We start from the raw sequence: 22,479 nt of genomic DNA, 5'->3' as shown, positions 1-22,479 counted from the left end.
GCAGCCTCAGAACCAAGTGCCACCCCAGCCGCGATCAACCAGAGGGTAAGATTCCCGACGTCAAAAGGCACCCCTGCACCCGGCGCCCTGCGACCCCCTGTGCCCAATCCTGGGGTACCCACCTAACCTACAACTACCCAACTTACCTCTCGAAGTGGTGGTGGCACCTGAAACCTCCTCGTCCCCGAGCCTGCAGCCTCTTTCCAAACCGGAACATTCCCATTGATTTCCATTGAGCGCCCTAAGGCTCAAAAGCACCCTGCACCCAGCCGCCCGAGTGGCCCTGGCAGTGCCCTCTCTACTCTAACCTACTTCCCCACTTGCCCTGAGTAAGTGACCAGGAGCCCAGCTCCCACAGCCGCGTGGCTTGCCAGACAGCAGCCACCAACCAAGGCCCCCCTATCCCTCATAGGATAACATTGGGCCCAACTCTCTCTGCACCCGGCCGTCCTGAAACCGCTGAGGGTGAACCAACTGTACCTACCTGACACTGGGGGACCCCTGAGTCCATGCCCGGAATTTCAACACTACCAGTCGAGCACTTACCCTTAAACCGCTAACTTCATTTTCCTCATAGGGTAACATTGACTGGCTTTTTCTTCAAAAATCTTCTAAGTGTGAACTTTTCAAAACTGCAAAAATTCACCAAAAATCAGCCAAGTGACAAAAACGAATTTACTCACCTGCTCCTAGGTGAGCTTCCAGTGCTGGATCTTGGTGCCCAGCCCTGACTCTGAAAAGTGTTCACAACTATACTTACTTCTAACTCATTTTTCTCCCATAGGAAACCATTGCCTGCTTTTCTGTGAAATTTCTTCTAAGTGTCTACTTTTGCAAATTTGAAATATTCTTTTAAAATCGTACCATTTCTGCAAACGAAATTACTTACCTGCTTTTGATAAGGACCCCAGTCCTGGGTCTAGGCACCCAGTCCTGGATTACTAAAGTAACGATAAAGTACTCTACCTGCAATTTGAATTTCTTGCCATAGAGATCCATTGAATGTTTTCTGTGAAATATTTTCTAAGTGCTAACTTTTGAAATAGCTAAATATTATCTAAAAATCATTACAGTTATTAAGTCGACTTTCTTCACTTGATTCTGAATACTGACCCCAGGCTGGTTCTAGGATCCAGACCTGGAATTCCAAAAGTAATCTGAAAAGTAATTTATTACAAATAACCTGAACTTACCATTGAGCTCAATGCATTGTTATGTTTAGGAAATAGGATTGTTTATTGCAACCAACTGTGACTGTTTACACAAATTTATTGCTTGAAACAAAAGTATTTATATTCAACCTCTCATTCTGAGAAAGTATATTTTTACCCCCTTGTGGTTCTAAAAATAAAACAAGCATATATTTTATATATACAAATCATTGGCCTAGAGTTCAGTTATTGAGTGTGTGAAACCATTTGCTGACTGAGTGTGTACAATAAATGCTTTACACTGTCCTCTGGTACTGCCTTACTGCTCGACCAAGCTACCACTTTTGAGAGTAAGGTCATACCTAACTTTGACCTCTATCAGCCTCTGGGGGACTGTGGACTCTGTACACCCTGTACCTATTAGGGAACAGTATATACAGAGCCACTTTCTCACACCCCGCCACGTTTCAACGCCTTGTGAACCAGGTCTTGGCGGGGCTCGAAGAGTTCAGCGCTGCCTACCTGGACGATATCGCTGTATACAGCCGCCACTGGTCCGACCACCTCCGTCACCTCCAAGAGGTCCTACAAGCCCTCCAGCGGGCCGGCCTCACCATTAAGGCCGGCAAGTGCCAAATTGGCCAAGGGTCTGTGACCTACCTTGGGCACCAAGTGGGGAGCGGGCTGGTGGCCCCACTACAACTTAAGATTGCGGCCATCCAGTCCTGGCAGCCCCCCGTCACCCAGACCGAGGTCCGAGCCTTCTTGGGGCTCACCGGCTACTACCGGCGGTTCGTGAAGGACTACGGCAGCATCGTGGGGCCCCTCACGGGTCTCACGTCCAAGAACCAACCGAAGCGGATTAACTGGACTCCTGATTGTCAAGCGGCCTTCGAGAAGCTGAAGGCCGCCCTGTGCACCGCCCCTGTGCTCCAGGCCCCCGATTACAGTCGGGAATTTGTGGTGCAGACCGACGCCTCCGACCACGGCATCGGAGCCGTCCTCTCTCAGTTGAACCCCGAAGGTCATGACCAGCCGGTGGCCTTCATCAGTCGATGTCTCCTGGCCCGAGAACAGCGTTGGAGCACCATCGAGAGGGAGGCATTTGCAGTAGTGTGGGCCCTCAAAAAGCTCCGGCCCTATCTCTTCGGTACCCACTTCCGGGTACAAACCGACCATCGACCCCTGCAATGGCTGATGCAGATGCGGGGGGAGAACCCAAAACTCTTGCGCTGGTCCATTTCCCTGCAGGGAATGGACTTCACCGTGGAGCACCGACCAGGCCAAGACCACGCCAACGCGGATGGCCTGTCCCGCTTTTTCCGCCTCGACGAAGAGAGTCCCCAAGGAGATGGGTGACTCTCCCCGCCTTCAGCTGGGGGGGACGCATGTTGGACAGGCCACACAGATGGCTCGCTCCCTCCCCGCACGACAGGGCCCGAGCTCCGGCCCACCAGGCATACCCCCGCGACAAGCACCTGTACCCCGTCTCCCGACGGATCTTCTGCCCCCGGACCACTACTCATCACGGGGTCCAGCCCCACCGGCTTCCCCGGCCGGGTCAAGCCGCCATCTTGGGCCCTGCACCACGCGGACGCGTGGCCTCACCCCGACCCTAACCCCGGGCCTGGCCGGCCCCGACATCCCGGCACCACCATCCACCCAGGAGGTGAGCGGACCACTTGGCAGGTCAATGGGAGAACGAGGTGTCAAAGGCTATCCCCCGCCAGGTGCCGATCGCCCCCAGCTCCCCCAGACACTGGCTCCACCCCCTGCTGGGTGTCTGGACACCTTCATCCCGGACCCTCCGACCTCCAAGTGCGAGGGTCCGGACATCAAAGGGCACCAGCCCTATAACTGGGGCAGCTCCGGAGCAGGAGGGCAGTTGTATCCTGGAGTCGAGAGACACCGAGTGAACTCAGCCTTGACGGTCTACTGGCGCTGCCGTAGCCCGCTCTTGTGAACCATCGTTCTGCCTGCTGGCGCTGCCGCGGCCTTCTGCAACCACCATCCTCACCGGGACCTGCTGGCGCTGCCGCGGACCGTACATCGACCATCTTCCTGGGACCTGCTGGCGCTGCCGCGGCCCGTTGTAACGACCATCCTCACTGGGACCTGCTGGCGCTGCCGCGGCCCGTTGTAACGACCATCCTCACCGGGACCTGCTGGCGCTGCCGCGGACCGTACATCGACCATCTTCCTGGGACCTGCTGGCGCTGCCGCGGCCCGTTGTAACAACCATCCTCACCGGGACCTGCTGGCGCTGCCGCGGACCATACATCGTCCATCTTTCTGGGACCTGCTGGCGCTGCCGCGGCCCGTACCACCTAACCACCAAGCTCGAGGATTGTGAGCTCATCATCTCATCCGAAATACCTGACTGGTAAACAGACTGTCCCGCTACCCCCTTCCCTACCTTGCGAGACTCGAATAGAGGGGACCCCTGAGTCCCGACCTCCTTGTACCATTCACCCGTACCTTAAGAAGTGCTTATAAAGAACACTGAACCTTCTCCGTGTGTGGTATCTGTCTGTGGGGGGGAAGTTACTTGTCTGTACGATCGCTGGAGACGGCTCTCCCCGGAGACCTCTCCTCCTGACCCCGGCCGACCCTCCCGGTCCGTCTACCTTTTCTAACACCTACGTTGAACAGAGAGGTGCGGAGCTCCGAGAGCAGAGCTATCTCTCGGCCTACGCAGATGAGAAAGGTGCAGTGCTCTAGCAGCAGAGCTATCTCTCAGCCTACGTAGAAGAGAGAGGTGCAGTGCTCTAGCAGCAGAGCTATCTCTCAGCCTACGTAGAAGAGAGAGGTGCAGAGCTCTGAGAGCAGAGCTATCTCTCGGCCTACTCAGAACAGAGATGTGCAGAGCTCTGAGAACAGCAGAGCTATCTCTGGGCCTACGTAGCTCAGAGAGGTGCAGAGCATTGAAAGCAGAGCTATCTCTCGGCCTCCGCAGAACAGAGAGGTGCAGAGCTCCGAGAGCAGAGCTATCTCTCGGCCTACGCAGAACAGAGACGTGTAGAGCTCCGAGAGCAGAGCTATCTCTTGGCCTTCGTAGAACAGAGAGGTGCGGAGCTCCGAGAGCAGAGCTATCTCTCGGGTTACAAAGAACAGAGAGGTGCAGAGCTCCGAGAGCAGAGCTATCTTTCGGCCTAAGTAGAAGAGAGAGGTGCGGAGCTCCGGGAGCAGAGCTATCTCTTGGCCTAAGTAGAAGAGAGAGGTCCGGAGCTCTGAGAGCAGAGCTATCTCTCGGCCTTTGTAGAACAGAGACGTGTAGAGCTCCGAGAGCAGAGGTATCTCTCGGCCTACAAAGAACAGAGAGGTGCGGAGCTCCGAGAGCAGAGCTATCTCTCGGCTTAAGTAGAAGAGAGAGGTGCGGAGCTCCGAGACCAGAGCTATCTCTCGGCCTACGTAGAACAGAGAGGTGCGGAGCTCCGAAAGGAGAGCTATCTCTCTGCCTACAAAGAACAGAGAGGTGAGGAGCTCCGAGAGCAGAGCTATCTCTCAGCCTAAGTAGAAGAGAGAGGTGCGGAGCTCCGGGAGCAGAGCTATCTCTCAGCCTACGCAGAACAGATAGGTGCGGAGCTCGGAGAGCAGAGCAATCTCTCAGCCTACGCAGAAGAGTGAGGTGCGGAGTTCCGAGAGCGGAGCTATCTCTCAGCCTACGCAGAAGAGAGAAGTGCGGAGCTTTGACAGTAGAGTTATCTCTCAGCCTACGTAGAACAGATAGGTGCAGAGCCCTGAGAGCAGAGCTATCTACCAGAGCTCTGAGAGCAGAGCTATCTGCGTAGAACAGAGAGGTATGGAGCTCTGAGAGCAGAGCTATCTTTCGGCCTCCGTAGAAGAGAGAGATGCGGAACTCCGAAAGCAAAGCTATCTCTCGGCCTACTAAGAACAGAGAGGTGCGGAGCTCCGAGAGCAGAGCTATCTCTCGGCCTAAGTAGAGCAGAGAGGTGCAGAGCTCTCAGAGCAGAGCGATCTCTCAGCCTAAGTAGAAGAGAGAGGTCCGGATCTCCGGGAGCAGAGCTATCTCTCGGCCTACAAAGAACAGAGAGGTGCGGAGCTCCGAGAGCAGAGCTATCTCTCAGCCTGAATAGAAGAGAGAGGTGCGGAGCTCCGGGAGCAGAGCTATCTCTCAGCCTACGCAGAGCAGATAGGTGCGGAGATCCGAGAGCAGAGCTATCTCTCAGCCTATGTAGAACAGAGAGGTGCGAAACTCTGAGTACAGAGCTATCTCTCAGCCTATGTAGAAGAGAGAGGTGCAGAGCTCTGAAAGCAGAGCATTCTCTCGGCTTACGTAGAAGAGAGGGGTGCGGAGCTCTGACAGGAGAGCTATCTCTCGGCCTCATTAGAAGAGAGAGGTGTGGAGCTCTGACAGCAGAGCTATCTCTCGGCCTCTGTAAAAGAGAGAGGTGCGGAGCTCTGACAGCAGAGCTATCTTTCGGCCTCCGTAGTAGAGAGAGATGCAGAGCTCTGACAGCAGAGCTAATCCTCGGCCTACGTAGAACAGAGAGGTGCAGAGCTCTGACAGCAGAGCTATCTCTCAGCCCACGTAGAACAGAGATGTGCAGAGCTCTGGGAGCAGAGCTATCTCTCGGCCTACGTAGAACAGAGAGGTGCAGAGCTCTGAGAACAGCAGAGCTATCTCTGGGCCTACGTAGCACAGAGAGGTGCAGAGCATTGAGAGCAGAGCTATCTCTTGGCCTACGCAGAACAGAGAGGTGTAGAGCTCTGAGAACAGCAGAGCTATCTCTCAACCAACGTAGAACAGAGAGGTGCGGAGCTCTGAGAGCAGAGCTATATCTCGGCTTACGCAGAACAGAGAGGTGCAGAGCAATGAAGACAGCAGAGCTATCTCTCGGCCTACGCAGAACAGAGAGGTGCAGAGCTCTGAGAGCAGAGCTATCTCTCGGCCTACGCAGAACAGAGAGGTGCAGAGCTCTGAGAACAGAGCTATCTCTCGACCTACGCAGAAGAGAGATGTGCAGACCTCTAGCAGCAGAGCCATCTCTAAGCCTACATAGAAGAGAGAGGTGCAGAGCTCTGAGAGCAGAGCTATCTCTCGGCCTACTCAGAACAGAGATGTGCAGAGCTCTGAGAACAGCAGATGTATCTCTGGGCCTACGTAGCACAGAGAGGTGCAGAGCATTGAGAGCAGAGCTATCTCTTGGCCTACGCAGAACAGAGAGGTGTAGAGCTCTGAGAACAGCAGAGCTATCTCTCAACCAACGTAGAACAGAGAGGTGCGGAGCTCTGAGAGCAGAGCTATCTCTCAGCCTACGCAGATGAGAGAGGTGCAGAGCTCTGACAGCAGAGCTATCTCTCGGCCTACGTAGATGAGAGAGGCGCAGTGCTCTAGCAGCAGAACTATCTCTCAGCCTACGTAGAAGAGAGAGGTGCAGTGCTCTAGCAGCAGAGCAATCTCTCAGCCTACGTAGAAGAGAGAGGTGCAGTGCTCTAGCAGCAGAGCTATCTCTCATCCTACATAGAAGAGAGTGGTGCAGAGCTCTGAGAGCAGCAGAGCTATCTCTGGGCCTACGTAGCACAGAGAGGTGCAGAGCATTGAGAGCAGAGCTATCTCTCGGCCTACGCAGAACAGAGACGTGTAGAGCTCCGAGAGCAGAGCTATCTCTTGGCCTACGTAGAACAGAGAGGTGCGGAGCTCCGAGAGCAGAGCTATCTCTCGGCCTACAAAGAACAGAGAGGTGGAGAGCTCCGAGAGCAGAGCTATCTTTCGGCCTAAGTAGAAGAGATAGGTGCGGAGCTCTGGGAGCAGAGCTATCTCTTGGCCTAAGTATAAGAGAGAGGTGCGGAGCTCTGAGAGCAGAGCTATCTCTCGGCCTTTGTAGAACAGAGACGTGTAGAGCTCCGAGAGCAGAACTATCTCTCGGCCTACAAAGAACAGAGAGGTGCGGAGCTCCGAGAGCAGAGCTATCTCTCGGCCTAAGTAGAAGAGAGAGGTGCGGAGCTCAGAGACCAGAGCTATCTCTCGGCCTACGTAGAACAGAGAGGTGCGGAGCTCCGAGAGCAGAGCTATCTCTCTGCCTACAAAGAACAGAGAGGTGAGGAGCTCCGAGAGCAGAGCTATCTCTCAGCCTAAGTAGAAGAGAGAGGTGCGGAGCTCCGGGAGCAGAGCTATCTCTCAGCATAAGTAGAAGATGGAGGTGCAGAGCTCCGAGAGCAGAGCTATCTCTCGGCCTACGCAGAACAGAGAGGTGCGGAGCTGCAAGAGCAGAGCTATCATTCAGCCTACGTAGAAGAGAGAGGTGCAGAGCTCTGAGAGCAGAGCTACCTCTTGGCCTACGCAGAACAGATAGGTGCGGAGCTCGGAGAGCAGAGCAATCTCTCAGCCTACGCAGAAGAGTGAGGTGCGGAGTTCCGAGAGCGGAGCTATCTCTCAGCCTACGTAGAACAGAGAGGTGCAGAGCACTGAGAGCAGAGCAATCACTCGGCCTAAGTGAAGAGAGAGGTGCGAAGCTCTGAAAGCAGAGCTATCTCTCGGCCTACGTCGAAGAGAGAGGTGCAGAGCTCTAGCAGCGGAGCTATCTCTCAGCCTAAGTAGAACAGAGAGGTGCAGAGCTCCGAGAGCAGAGCTATCTCTCGGCCTACGCAGAACAGAGACGTGTAGAGCTCCGAGAGCAGAGCTATCTCTTGGCCTACATAGAACAGAGAGGTGCGGAGCTCCGAGAGCAGAGCTATCTCTCGGCCTACAAAGAACAGAGAGGTGCAGAGCTCCGAGAGCAGAGCTATCTTTCGGCCTAAGTAGAAGAGAGAGGTGCGGAGCTCCGGGAGCAGAGCTATCTCTTGGCCTAAGTAGAAGAGAGAGGTGCGGTGCTCTGAGAGCAGAGCTATCTCTCGGCCTTTGTAGAACAGAGACGTGTAGAGCTCCGAGAGCAGAGCTATCTCTCGGCCTAAAAAGAACAGAGAGGTGCGGAGCTCCGAGAGCAGAGCTATCTTTCGGCCTAAGTAGAAGAGAGAGGTGCGGAGCTCCGAGACCAGAGCTATCTCTCGGCCTACGTAGAACAGAGAGGTGCGGAGCTCCGAGAGCAGAGCTATCTCTCTGCCTACAAAGAACAGAGAGGTGAGGAGCTCCGAGAGCAGAGCTATCTCTCAGCCTAAGTAGAAGAGAGAGGTGCGGAGCTCCGGGAGCAGAGCTATCTCTCAGCCTAAGTAGAAGATGGAGGTGCAGAGCTCCGAGAGCAGAGCTATCTCTCGGCCTACGCAGAACAGAGAGGTGCGGAGCTGCAAGAGCAGAGCTATCATTCAGCCTACGTAGAAGAGAGAGGTGCAGAGCTCTGAGAGCAGAGCTACCTCTTGGCCTACGCAGAACAGATAGGTGCGGAGCTCGGAGAGCAGAGCAATCTCTCAGCCTACGCAGAAGAGTGAGGTGCGGAGTTCCGAGAGCGGAGCTATCTCTCAGCCTACGTAGAACAGAGAGGTGCAGAGCTCTGAGAGCAGAGCAATCGCTCAGCCTAAGTGGAAGAGAGAGGTGCGAAGCTCTGAAAGTAGAGCTATCTCTCGGCCTACGTCGAAGAGAGAGGTGCAGAGCTCTAGCAGCGGAGCTATCTCTCAGCCTAAGTAGAACAGAGAGGTGCAGAGCTCCGAGAGCAGAGCTATCTCTCGGCCTACGCAGAACAGAGACGTGTAGAGCTCCGAGAGCAGAGCTATCTCTTGGCCTACGTAGAACAGAGAGGTGTAGAGCTCCGAGAGCAGAGCTATCTCTCTGCCTACAAAGAACAGAGAGGTGCAGAGCTCCGAGAGCAGAGCTATCTTTCGGCCTAAGTAGAAGAGAGAGGTGCGAAGCTCAGAGAGCAGAGCTATCTCTCGGCCTTTGTAGAACAGAGACGTGTAGAGCTCCGACAGCAGAGCTATCTCTCGGCCTACAAAGAACAGAGAGGTGCGGAGCTCCGAGAGCAGAGCTATCTCTCGGCCTAAGTAGAAGATGGAGGTGCAGAGCTCCGAGAGCAGAGCTATCTCTCGGCCTACGCAGAACAGAGAGGTGCGGAGCTGCAAGAACAGATCTATCATTCAGCCTACGTAGAAGAGAGAGGTGCAGAGCTCTGAGAGCAGAGCTACCTCTCGCCCTACGCAGAACAGATAGGTGCGGAGCTCGGAGGCAGAGCTACCACTCGCCCTACGCAGAAAAGATAGGTGCGGAGCTCGGAGAGCAGAGCAATCTCTCAGCCTACGCAGAAGAGTGAGGTGCGGAGTTCCGAGAGCGGAGCTATCTCTCAGCCTACGTAGAACAGAGAGGTGCAGAGCTCTGAGAGCAGAGCAATCTCTCGGCCTAAGTGGAAGAGAGAGGTGCGAAGCTCTGAAAGCAGAGCTATCTCTCGGCCTACGTCGAAGAGAGAGGCGCAGAGCTCTAGCAGCTGAGCTATCTCTCAGCCTAAGTAGAACAGAGAGGTGCGGAGCTCCGAGAGCAGAGCTATCTCTCGGCCTACGCAGAACAGAGACGTGTAGAGCTCCGAGAGCAGAGCTATCTCTTGGCCTACGTAGAACAGAGAGGTGCGGAGCTCCGAGAGCACAGCTATCTCTCGGCCTACAAAGAACAGAGAGGTGCCGAGCTCCGAGAGCAGAGCTATCTTTCGGCCTAAGTAGAAGAGAGAGGTGCGGAGCTCCGGGAGCAGAGCTATCTCTTGGCCTAAGTAGAAGAGAGAGGTGCGGAGCTCAGAGCTATCTCTCGGCCTTTGTAGAACAGAGACGTGTAGAGCTCCGAGAGCAGAGCTATCTCTCGGCCTACAAAGAACAGAGAGGTGCGGAGCTCCGAGAGCAGAGCTATCTCTCGGCCTAAGTAGAAGAGAGAGGTGCGGAGCTCCGAGACCAGAGCTATCTCTTGGCCTACGTAGAACAGAGAGGTGCGAAGCTCCGAGAGCAGAGCTATCTCTCGGCCTAAGTAGAAGAGAGAGGTGCGGAGCTCCGGGAGCAGAGCTATCTCTCAGCCTGAGTAGAAGATGGAGGTGCAGAGCTCCGAGAGCAGAGCTATCTCTCGGCCTACGCAGAACAGAGAGGTGCGGAGCTCGGAGAGCAGAGCAATCTCTCAGCCTACGCAGAAGAGTGAGGTGCGGAGTTCCGAGAGTGGAGCTATCTCTCAGCCTACGTAGAACAGAGAGGTGCAGAGCTCTGAGAGCAGAGTAATCTCTCGGCCTAAGTGGAAGAGAGAGGTGCGCAGCTCTGAAAGCAGAGCTATCTCTCGGCCTACGTCGAAGAGAGAGGTGCAGAGCTCTAGCAGCGGAGCTATCTCTCATCCTAAGTGGAACAGAGAGGTGCGGAGCTCCGAGAGCAGAGCTATCTCTCGGCCTAAGTAGAACAGAGAGGTGCAGAGCTCTCAGAGCAGAGCGATCTCTCAGCCTAAGTAGAAGAGAGAGGTGCGGAGCTCCGAGAGCAGAGCTATCTCTCGGCCTGAATAGAAGAGAGGTGCGGAGCTCCGGGAGCAGAGCTATCTCTCAGCCTACGCAGAGCAGATAGGTGCGGAGCTCCGAGAGCAGAGCAATCTCTCAGCCTATGTAGAACAGAGAGGTGCAGAGCTCTGAGAGTAGAGCTATCTCTTAGCCTATGTAGAACAGAGAGGTACGGAGCTCTGAGAGCAGAGCTGTCTCTCAGCCTATGTAGAAGAGAGAGGTGCAGAGCTCTGAAAGCAGAGCAATCTCTCGGCTTACGTAGAAGAGAGGGTTGCGGAGCTCTGACAGGAGATCTATCTCTCGGCCTCATTAGAAGAGAGAGGTGTGGAGCTCTGACAGCAGAGCTATCTCTCGGCTTCTGTAAAAGAGAGAGGTGCGGAGCTCCGAGAGCAGAGCTATCTCTCGGCCTACGCAGAACAGAGACGTGTAGAGCTCCGAGAGCAGAGCTATCTCTTGGCCTACGTAGAACAGAGAGGTGCGGAGCTCCGAGAGCACAGCTATCTCTTGGCCTACAAAGAACAGAGAGGTGCAGAGCTCCGAGAGCAGAGCTATCTTTCGGCCTAAGTAGAAGAGAGAGGTGCGGAGCTCCGGGAGCAGAGCTATCTCTTGGCCTAAGTAGAAGAGAGAGGTGCGGAGCTCAGAGAGCAGAGCTATCTCTCGGCCTTTGTAGAACAGAGACGTGTAGAGCTCCGAGAGCAGAGCTATCTCTCGGCCTACAAAGAACAGAGAGGTGCGGAGCTCCGAGAGCAGAGCTATCTCTCGGCCTAAGTAGAAGAGAGAGGTGCGGAGCTCCGAGACCAGAGCTATCTCTTGGCCTACGTAGAACAGAGAGGTGCGAATCTGCGAGAGCAGAGCTATCTTTCGGCCTAAGTAGAAGAGAGAGGTGCGGAGCTCCGGGAGCAGAGCTATCTCTCAGCCTGAGTAGAAGATGGAGGTGCAGAGCTCCGAGAGCAGAGCTATCTCTCGGCCTACGCAGAACAGATAGGTGCGGAGCTCGGAGAGCAGAGCAATCTCTCAGCCTACGCAGAAGAGTGAGGTGCGGAGTTCCGAGAGCGGAGCTATCTCTCAGCCTACGTAGAACAGAGAGGTGCAGAGCTCTGAGAGCAGAGCAATCTCTCAGCCTAAGTGGAAGAGAGAGGTGCGCAGCTCTGAAAGCAGAGCTATCTCTCGGCCTACGTCGAAGAGAGAGGTGCAGAGCTCTAGCAGCGGAGCTATCTCTCATCCTAAGTAGAACAGAGAGGTGCGGAGCTCCGAGAGCAGAGCTATCTCTCGGCCTAAGTAGAACAGAGAGGTGCGGAGCTCCGAGAGCAGAGCTATCTCTCGGCCTGAATAGAAGAGAGGTGCGGAGCTCCGGGAGCAGAGCTATCTCTCAGCCTACGCAGAGCAGATAGGTGCGGAGCTCCGAGAGCAGAGCAATCTCTCAGCCTATGTAGAACAGAGAGGTGCAGAGCTCTGAGAGCAGAGCGATCTCTCAGCCTATGTAGAACAGAGAGGTACGGAGCTCTGAGAGCAGAGCTATCTCTCAGCCTATGTAGAAGAGAGAGGTGCAGAGCTCTGAAAGCAGAGCAATCTCTCGGCTTACGTAGAAGAGAGGGTTGCGGAGCTCTGACAGGAGATCTATCTCTCGGCCTCATTAGAAGAGAGAGGTGTGGAGCTCTGACAGCAGAGCTATCTCTCGGCTTCTGTAAAAGAGAGAGGTGCGGAGCTCCGAGAGCAGAGCTATCTCTCGGCCTATGCAGAACAGAGACGTGTAGAGCTCCGAGAGCAGAGCTATCTCTTGGCCTACGTAGAACAGAGAGGTGCGGAGCTCCGAGAGCACAGCTATCTCTCGGCCTACAAAGAACAGAGAGGTGCAGAGCTCCGAGAGCAGAGCTATCTTTCGGCCTAAGTAGAAGAGAGAGATGCGGAGCTCCGGGAGCAGAGCTATCTCTTGGCCTAAGTAGAAGAGAGAGGTGCGGAGCTCAGAGAGCAGAGCTATCTCTCGGCCTTTGTAGAACAGAGACGTGTAGAGCTCCGAGAGCAGAGCTATCTCTCGGCCTACAAAGAACAGAGAGGTGCGGAGCTCCGAGAGCAGAGCTATCTCTCGGCCTAAGTAGAAGAGAGAGGTGCGGAGCTCCGAGACCAGAGCTATCTCTTGGCCTACGTAGAACAGAGAGGTGCGAATCTGCGAGAGCAGAGCTATCTTTCGTCCTAAGTAGAAGAGAGAGGTGCGGAGCTCCGGGAGCAGAGCTATCTCTCAGCCTGAGTAGAAGATGGAGGTGCAGAGCTACGAGAGCAGAGCTATCTCTCGGCCTACGCAGAACAGAGAGGTGCGGAGCTCGGAGAGCAGAGCAATCTCTCAGCCTACGCAGAAGAGTGAGGTGCGGAGTTCCGAGAGCGGAGCTATCTCTCAGCCTACGTAGAACAGAGAGGTGCAGAGCTCTGAGAGCAGAGCAAATTCTCAGCCTAAGTGGAAGAGAGAGGTGCGCAGCTCTGAAAGCAGAGCTATCTCTCGGCCTACGTCGAAGAGAGAGGTGCAGAGCTCTAGCAGCGGAGCTATCTCTCATCCTAAGTAGAACAGAGAGGTGCGGAGCTCCGAGAGCAGAGCTATCTCTCGGCCTAAGTAGAACAGAGAGGTGCAGATCTCTCAGAGCAGAGCGATCTCTCAGCCTAAGTAGAAGAGAGAGGTGCTGTTGGACAGGCCTCACAGACGGTTTGCTCCCTCCCCGCACGACAGGGCCCGAGCTCCGGCCCACCTGGCATATCCCCGCGAAAAGCACCTGTACCCCGTCTCCCGACGGATCTTCTGCCCTCGGACCCCTCCTCATCACGGGGTCCAGCCCCACCGGCTTCCCCGGCCGGGTCAAGCCGCCATCTTGGGCCCTGCACCACGCGGCCGCGTGGCCTCACCTCGACCCTAACCCCGGGCCTGGCCGGCCCCGACATCCCGGCACCACCATCCACCCAGGAGGTGAGCGGACCACTTGGCAGGTCAATGGGAGAACGAAGTGTCAAGGGCTCTCCCCCGCCAGGTACCGATCGCCCCAGCTCCCCCAAGCACTGGCTCCACCCCCTGCTGGGTGTCTGGACACCTTCATCCCGGACCCTCCGACCTCCCAGTGCGAGGGTCCGGACATCAAAGGGCACCAGCCCTATAACTGAGGCAGCTCCAGAGCAGGAAGGCAGTTGTATCCTGGAGTCGAGAGACACCGAGTGAACTCAACCTTGACGGTCTACTGGTGCTGCCGTAGCCGCTCTTGTGATCCATCGTCCTGCCTGCTGGCGCTGCCGCGGCCCTCTGCAAACTTCATCCTCACCTGGGACCTGCTGGCGCTGCCGCGGCCCGTTGTAACGACCATCCTCACCGGGACCTGCTGGCGCTGCCGCGGACCGAACATCGACCATCTTCCTGGGACCTGCTGGCGCTGCCGCGGCCCGTTGTAACGACCATCCCCACCGGGACCTGCTGGCGCTGCCGCGGACCGTACATCTTCCTGGGACCTGCTGGCGCTGCCGCGGCCCGTTGTAACGACCATCCTCACCGGGACCTGCTGGCGCTGCCGCGGACCGTACATCTTCCGGGGACCTGCTGGCGCTGCCGCGGCCCGTTGTATCGACCATCCTCACCGGGACCTGCTGGCGCTGCCGCGGACCGTACCACCTAACCACCCAAGCTCGAGGATTGTGAGCTCATCATCATCTCATCCGAACTACCTGATTGGTAAATAGACTGTCCCGCTACCCCCTTCCCTACCTTGCGAGACTCTAATCGAGGGGACCCCTGAGTCCAGACCTCCTTGTACCATTCAACCGTACCTTAAATAAGTGCTTATAAAGAACACTGAACCTTATCCGTGTGTGATATCTGTCTGTGGGGGGGAAGTTACTTGTCTGTACGATCGCTGGAGACGGCTCTCCCCGGAGACCTCTCCTCCTGACCCCGGCCGACCCTCCCGGTCCGTCTACCTTTTCTAACATTGGTGGCCAGCGGCGCGATCCGAATCAACGCGTAATCGTACAGAGAGTAGCTCACCCCACGACATAAGCATGATGTCGACCAAAGATAGCAGCTCCACCGAGAAGTTCCAAATGGAGAAATTAGAAGAATACAACCACCGCGAACTGAGACAATTTTGCATAGAACTTGGCATTGCTACCACTGGCCTGAGTACCAAGGATGACCTAAAGCGCGCTCTTGAGTCATGGACAGAAACTGGGGTCGCAGGACCCTCCGACCAAAGCACCGTCACACCAGACCAAAACAGCATCACACCAGAGGGGAACGCCACGGCTCCCGAGGAGCGGGGAACGGGCCTCTCGCAGGAGGAGATCCGAGAAAGAGACAGAGTCAGATTACACGAGTTGGAGATGGCACGACTCAAGATGGATGGGGAACTCAAGTTAGCTGAACAGAAACTCAACCTCGAGCACATGCGGCTTCGAGAGGAACGAGAAGAGAAGCAGAGACAGAGAGAGCTGGAAGAGAAAAAAATAACGCTCGAGCACGAGCGCCGACTAGCGGAAATAGAACTGCGCAAACAGAATAAGGAACTGGGGGTGCCTGAGCGACCACACACCCCGGGGCCAATTGAGAAAAAAGTTCATATCCCCAAGGATGTTGTCCGCGAGTATGTCCGAGAAGACGACATACAACAGTGGTTTAAAGCCTATGAGATCGCAATGACCTCCCACCGGATCGACCGGAGTGATTGGGGAGCCGGACTTTGGGGGAGATTTATCAACGAGGGTCGCGATGCCCTGCTGCAGCTCCCCGATCACCAAATGTCGTCCTACGACCACATGAAGGCTGCCCTCCTCACCCGCTACGGCCTCACGCCCGAGATGTACCGCCAGAGGTTCAGAGATTGCACCCGGATCCCAGGTACAACTTGGGTAGAATACGTGAACTATTTCAGCCGGGCCTTCGAGGGTTGGATCAAGGGAAGTCAGGTCACCACCTACGAACAACTCTTCAACCTTATGGTATGGGAGCACCTGTCAAACAACTGTTTCGTCGAGCTCAGGCAGCACCTACTCGACAGTAAGCTGACTGACCCCCGGCAGCTCGCCACCGAAGCTGACCGGTGGGAAAGCACCCGAGTGGGCCGGAAAGGGCCACACGACCAGAACAGAAGCAACCAAGGCCAGCACCGTCCTCGGGGAGGAGGAGGGGGCCAGGGGCGAGGGAGAGACGCCTTGCCAGCAACACCCGTGGCCAGCACCCCGCCCCCGGCCGGCCGGGTTAACCCCCCGTTGCGGCCTGGGTACCGAGCCAACGTCACGTGCCACCGGTGCCAGCGACTAGGCCACTACGCCAATGACCCGAGCTGCCCGCTAAACCAAACACCCAAGCCCCGCCAGGTAGCTGCCGCTGCCCTAGGGGAAGAGCAATCATCGGAGGGGCCCGAAGAGTATGAGCCGGCCCAGCAAGGGTGGGAACCGGCCGCCATGGTCCTGGCATGCTTAGGGGGAAGAGACATGATCCCGCGGGCTCCCCTACCCGCCAACACCAGAAAATACGGTCAGTGGGTGACCATTAATGGACAGAGAGCCGAGGCCTTGCGTGACACCGGCGCCAGCGTGACGGCCGTCCGCTGTCACCTGGTGAAGCCCGAGCAGATCCTGCCGAACATTCTCTGCCCCGTCCGCTCGGCAGATAACTCTGAGAGTATGTGTAAGATGGCCTGCGTCCCGTTTGAATGGGGAGGGGTCGCCGGCCTACTGAAGGTGACGGTCCGGGACGATGCCCCAGTGGACTGCCTCCTGGGGAACGACCTCGAGAGTTCCCCGTGGGCCACCGTCGAGAGGAGAGAGCACCTGGGGATGCTGGGCCTCCCGGACTGGGCCTGCATAACCACCCGATCCATGGCCGGCCGTGCCGCCCCCCGATCAGAAGAAACCGAATGGCCAGCACCTCCGCCCCCGGTTGCCCCCGTAGAGGACAACGGCGAGTCCGACCTCCCGGACCCGACTACCGAAGAGGACGCGCAACACCAGGACCTTCCGGATCTGGCTCAGTGGCGTCAAGAAGGGGGGCCCACCCAAGAACAGTTCCGCCAGGAACAAAAGACCTGTCCCTCCCTCGAGGGACTCCGCCAACAAGCCAGCAACCAAAACGCCGGGGACACCACCGGAACTCACTGGGTCTACTGGGATAACGACCTGCTCTACAGCGAGCAAAGAATCGCCGAGCTGGGGGCCGGTCGAGTTCTGGTGGTACCGCTCCGCTTCCGAGACTTTCTGCTCAACCTGGCCCACGATGTCCCCCTGGCTGGACACCTGGGCCAGGACAAAACGTACAGTCGCCTGGTGACCCACTTTTTCTGGCCGAAAATGAGGAATGACGTCCAGAACCACTGCCGATCTTGCCCCACATGCCAAGCCAGCGGGAAGAGTGGTCGGAAGCTGAAGGCCCCTCTGCAACCCTTCCCTGTGGTCACCACCCCGTTCGAGAGGGTGGGGATAGACATTGTGGGGCCTCTGGACCCCCGCACGGCACAAGGACACAGGTTCATCTTGGTACTAGTGGACCATGCCACCCGCTACCCCGAGGCGGTGCCCCTACGGACAGTGACAGCTCCGGTGGTTGGCCGGGCCCTGATGGGGATCTTCTCCCGGGTAGGCTTCCCCCGAGAAGTCGTCAGCGACCGAGGTACGAATTTCATATCTAAATACATGAAGTCCCTCTGGCAACAATGCGGGGTCACCTACAGATTCACGACCCCCATTCACCCCCAAGGGAACGGACTAGTGGAGCGGTTTAACCGCACTCTCAAGGGGATGATTGGGGGATTGGAAGAGCCCCTCTGTAGGAGAGTAGGGTCTGCAATCCTATGATCACCCAGATTTTTGCTTTTGCTTCATTGGTTTACGACTTTCTCCGGCTGTGGGCCTGCCAATCAGACCCACAGCCTAGCTGTTCTCTCTCGAAATTAACACACATGTACATTAGGTGCATCCACTAATTGGAACTGGGCCGCCTTGTCAGTCCCTGTCTCAGCATACCACAGGTATCCAGGGCATCGGTGTACCCAGGGCCTACCAGGGGCTGAAGCATGTATTATGCCACCCCCGGAATGGCCGCCCAAATCTGACACAACTGGCTGCACGACAGCTGGGGCCACGTGGTGTAATCACCCGTTGCTGTAGGTGTAGTATTCCTACACCTAAACCCTAAAATGGACACATGGATTCCTATCAGTCACTCCTATAGCAGGCCTTAACAATCCTGAAGGCAGAGTGCAGGGAATCATGTGGGACGGTGCTCTGGCGCGAGCTGAGCCCGTCGACGGCTTGCGGAACCAAGTCCTAATAGCCGTTCCATGGTGACGCGGGCCAACTACTTTTAATGCATTATAATCCTTGCGGTTATTTGCTAACTTTGGCATCGCATCACCTATACATGTCGAGTAAGGTGTCATACGAATGGGAATACGAACCCCTCGCCAGTCCTGGTGACGGGGTTAGCATTCCCCCCTTTTAGAGGGACACGACATGGAAGTAACCTTGAACCCCGGTTAAAGTTGACTCAAGCCTCAGCATCACAAAATGGATGCTGCCACCAGACACAAGTCTGACCTCCTGCTGCTGGGAGACCTTCCAGCGAAGGGAGCTTGGACAAAGGGTTTCCTGTCGAGGGCGGTGTTAGCACCATCCCAGACAGGGTTTGTGTATCCCAGGTAGGCAGGGCTGAAAGGAAGGTGATTGCCAGTGGCACCCCGGTGCTCACTGTGCATAGCCCGGCTCAAACCAGTTTCGGGGGCACACCAGCCCCTGAGCTGGCGCGAAGCCGGACAAAGGATAGGGGTGTAACCACCCCCCTCCTGGCTCCACCCATAGGTAGAACCTAGTCACGGGCCAGCCCCTTTTTCTTAGAATAAAGGTAGGAGCGAGTCCCCTTCCCAAATTGGATAATCAGATAATCGGATAACTCCGAATCACGAACTACTTTCCACGAAAGGAACTCTTGACTATTTCTGAAGACTCTCCCTTGTGGCTAAGGAGTAGCCACCCTGCACCAGCAGGCACCATCTAAGCGCTTGCGGTTTGCTGTAAGTCTCTCCTACGGATCAAGACTGCCCAGCTCGACGAGACCCGAGTTCCCTGCCATCTCTGACCTTTTACCTCCCTCATCAGCTCAGCTGAGAGTCGTAGGTGTGACGAGACCTGCGGGACCGGCTATCTTCAGAACCTGCACGACGCTTATCTAGCACGCCCACCGAGGAACCCTCGAGTGAGTGCACCTAGGGTTTGAGAAGCCCTAACCCTGAGCAGCTCCAGCATCGAAGTCTGCCTCCCCAGCATCCCCGAGATCTGCGTGGGGGCCCTTCCGCTCCTTGTTGTTCACCGCGTTGTTCGACCACTTGCCGACCGGCTTGTGGCCCTCTTCACGACGCACCACGATTGTTTCATCACTAGTCTGGTTGCTCCAGACTGGCTCTTGCTCCCCTTCAACAGAGGAGTACCACGGACCCTCCTGGTCCACTCCCGACGCCATCTTGACTCCCCCGCTTGGGTGGCCACTGCCAAGATCCGCTGCCCCTTCCTGGGCCCAGCATCATCGACAGCAGACACCTTCGTGGGACAGCTCGCCCTCCATCCTGGTCGCCGCCGCGCCTCCTGGTCCGAGGAACAGCCGAGTCCGACGTCACCCACTCACCTGGTCGAGGTGACTTCAGCCGGTACCCTCCTGGTACCCACACGATCGCTGGCTAGCGGTTGAGAACTGAGTCCCCTCTGCTTTCAGGTTTTCCTTCACCACCGATCCAGGCTTGGATCGCTCTGAACATCGTCACTGGTCGCCTGCCAGCAACTTCTTCTTTCAGGCTCCTGAGACTACACGAGGACTCCCGACATCTTGCCGAACTTCACGCAGCCGCAGCCTCCGGGCTAGGTAACTCGAGCATCTCGGTGCTCCATCGCAGGTTCGCTCTACAAGTGTCCAGTTCCTTTTTCGTTTAGTCCCACTGATCGGATCACTCCGGAATCAGTACCTCCAGACTCTAACCATTCGCATTTCACTGTTAGTGTAGATGGTTTCTCGTGCCCCTCGGGCATTTGTGTAAATTGTGCAACTGAAGTATTTTCCTAAGAGTTTTGTAGTGTGCTTAGCTCCCTGACTCATAAAGAGCCAGGGTAGTCTTGTTATAAATAAATATCCTTTTATTTTCATAACAACTTGTGTGGTGTCCTTTCACTTGGTGTTCAAGGGGTATATGTGATGGTAAACAGCTGGCTTAACACGCCCTCTAGAGTTTAGCCTAAGACTGCTCGTATCCACGCTACTAGGATAGCTGGTCTAAAAGGTTGACTTACAACCAATCATCAATAAGGGTCGTTTGGAATGATACACAGTGATCACTAGAATAGTGAGCACTACATATCAGGCCAACTTCTCACATTCTCCGTCGCCAGTGGGATGTACTGCTCCCGTGCCTCCTCTTCGCCTACCGGGAAGTTCCCCAAAAATCCCTCGGGTTTAGCCCCTTCGAACTCCTGTACGGGCACCCTGTGCGAGGGCCCCTCAGCCTAGTCAAGGAAGGTTGGGAGATGGCCCCCCTAACGACCCCTCCAGACGTCTTCAAATACATCCTGGCCTTACGAAACCAGACCCGGCGCTTCAGGGAGATGGCCAAGGCGAACCTCGAGGCCAGCCAGGAGGACATGAAGAGGTGGTATGATCACAATGCCTCCTCCATTGAATTTGAGCCTGGGCAGCAAGTATGGGTGATGTCCCCCACCGAACCATGTGCCCTGCAGGATAAGTGGACGGGGCCCTTCAAGGTGGTCGAGCGCAAAAGCCCCGTCACTTACCTCATCGACATGGGGTCCTCCCGGAATCCCCTTCGGGTCCTCCACACCAACCGGCTCAAACCACACTTTGTGCGCTCCGAACTAAGCCTCTTGATGGCTACAGACAGTGGTGCAGAAGAAGACTCCGAGCCCCTCCCGGATCTCCTGAAGACTCAGGAGAAGGACGGCTCCGTGGACGGGGTCCGGCTCTCTGACGCCCTCACTTCGGAGCAACGCCAGGACTGCCGGGACCTCCTGCTGCAGTTTGCTGCCCTGTTCTCCCTCACCCCCGGGGTCACCCCTTGGTGTTTGCACGACGTAGACACCGGGGACAGTCCCCCTGTCCGGCACCGGGCCTACCGCGTACCAGATCGGGTACGGGCCTGCATACAGGAGGAAGTGGCCAAGATGCTCACGATCGGAGTCATCGAGCCCTCGGACAGTCCCTGGGCCAGTCCGGTTGTATTAGTTCCCAAGGCCGCTGCCCCCGGCACCGCACCTGAACTGAGATTCTGCGTCGACTACCGGGGCTTGAACGCTGTCACCCGGACCGACGCTCATCCCATCCCCCGAGCAGACGAACTGATCGACCGGCTGGGGGCCGCCCGCTACCTTAGTATCTTCGACCTAACGGCGGGCTACTGGCAGATCGGCCTCACACCCAGGGCTCAGGAGCGGTCAGCCTTCTCTACCCCCGATGGCCACTATCAATTCAAGGTCATGCCCTTTGGCATGAAGAATGCCCCCGCCACGTTCCAACGCCTTGTGAACCAGGTCTTGGCGGGGCTCGAGGAGTTCAGCGCTGCCTACCTGGACGATATCGCTGTGTACAGCCGCCACTGGTCCGACCACCTCCGCCACCTCCAAGAGGTCCTACAAGCCCTCCAGCGGGCTGGCCTCACCATTAAGGCCGGCAAGTGTCAAATTGGCCAAGGGTCTGTGACCTACCTTGGACACCAAGTGGGAAGCGGGCTGGTGGCCCCACTACAACTTAAGATTGCTGCCATCAAGTCCTGGCAGCCCCCCGTCACCCAGACCGAGGTCCGAGCCTTCTTGGGGCTCACCGGCTACTACCGGCGGTTCGTGAAGGACTACGGCAGCATCGTGGGGCCCCTCACGGGTCTCACATCCAAGAACCAACCGAAGCGGGTCAACTGGACTCCTGACTGTCAAGCGGCCTTCGAGAAGCTGAAGGCCGCCCTGTGCACTGCCCCTGTGCTCCAGGCCCCCGATTACAGTCGGGAATTTGTGGTGCAGACCGACGCCTCCGACCACGGCATCGGAGCCGTCCTCTCTCAGTTGAACCCCGAAGGTCATGACCAGCCGGTGGCCTTCATCAGTCGACGTCTCCTGGCCCGAGAACAGCGTTGGAGCACCATCGAGAGGGAGGCATTTGCAGTAGTGTGGGCCCTGTTGGACAGGCCTCACAGACGGCTTGCTCCCTCCCCGCATGACAGGGTCCGAGCTCCGGCCCACCTGGCATATTCCCGCGAAAAGCACCTGTACCCCGTCTCCCGACGGATCTTCTGCCCTCGGACCCCTCCTCATCACGGGGTCCAGCCCCACCGGCTTCCCCGGCCGGGTCAAGCCGCCATCTTGGGCCCTGCACCACGCGGCCGCGTGGCCTCACCTCGACCCTAACCCCGGGCCTGGCCGGCCCCGACATCCCGGCACCACCATCCACCCAGGAGGTGAGTGGACCACTTGGCAGGTCAATGAGAGAACGAAGTGTCAAGGGCTCTCCCCAGCCAGGTGCCGATCGCCCCCAGCTCCCCCAGGCACTGGCTCCACCCCCTGCTGGGTGTCTGGACACCTTCATCCCGGACCCTCCGACCTCCAAGTGCGAGGGTCCGGACATCAAAGGGCACCAGCCCTATAACTGAGGCAGCTCCGGAGCAGGAAGGCAGTTGTATCCTGGAGTCGAGAGACACCGAGTGAACTCAACCTTGACGGTCTACTGGCGCTGCCGTAGCCCGCTCTTGTGAACCATCGTCCTGCCTGCTGGCGCTTCCGCGGCCTTCTGCAACCTTCATCTTCCTGGGACCTGCTGGCGCTGCCGCGGCCCGTTGTAACGACCATCCTCACCGGGACCTGCTGGCGCTGCCGCGGACCGAACATCGACCATCTTCCTGGGACCTGCTGGCGCTGCCGCGGCC

At 56.8% G+C, this 22,479-nt stretch overlaps 1 protein-coding gene across 1 annotated transcript in view; it reads right to left on the bottom strand.

Annotated features, from left to right (window-relative positions):
* Positions 1-22,479, bottom strand: part of LOC146808624 (NACHT, LRR and PYD domains-containing protein 12-like) — a 730,950-nt gene that overhangs the window by 273,830 nt on the left and 434,641 nt on the right. The gene's annotated exons all lie outside the window — the stretch shown is intronic.

The sequence above is a fragment of the Triturus cristatus genome, chromosome 8 (assembly GCF_964204655.1).
Source record: "Triturus cristatus chromosome 8, aTriCri1.1, whole genome shotgun sequence".
NCBI classification, from domain to species: domain Eukaryota; kingdom Metazoa; phylum Chordata; class Amphibia; order Caudata; family Salamandridae; genus Triturus; species Triturus cristatus.
Note: the sequence above shows the minus strand (reverse complement) of the source record. Positions and strands in the feature narration are given on the sequence as shown.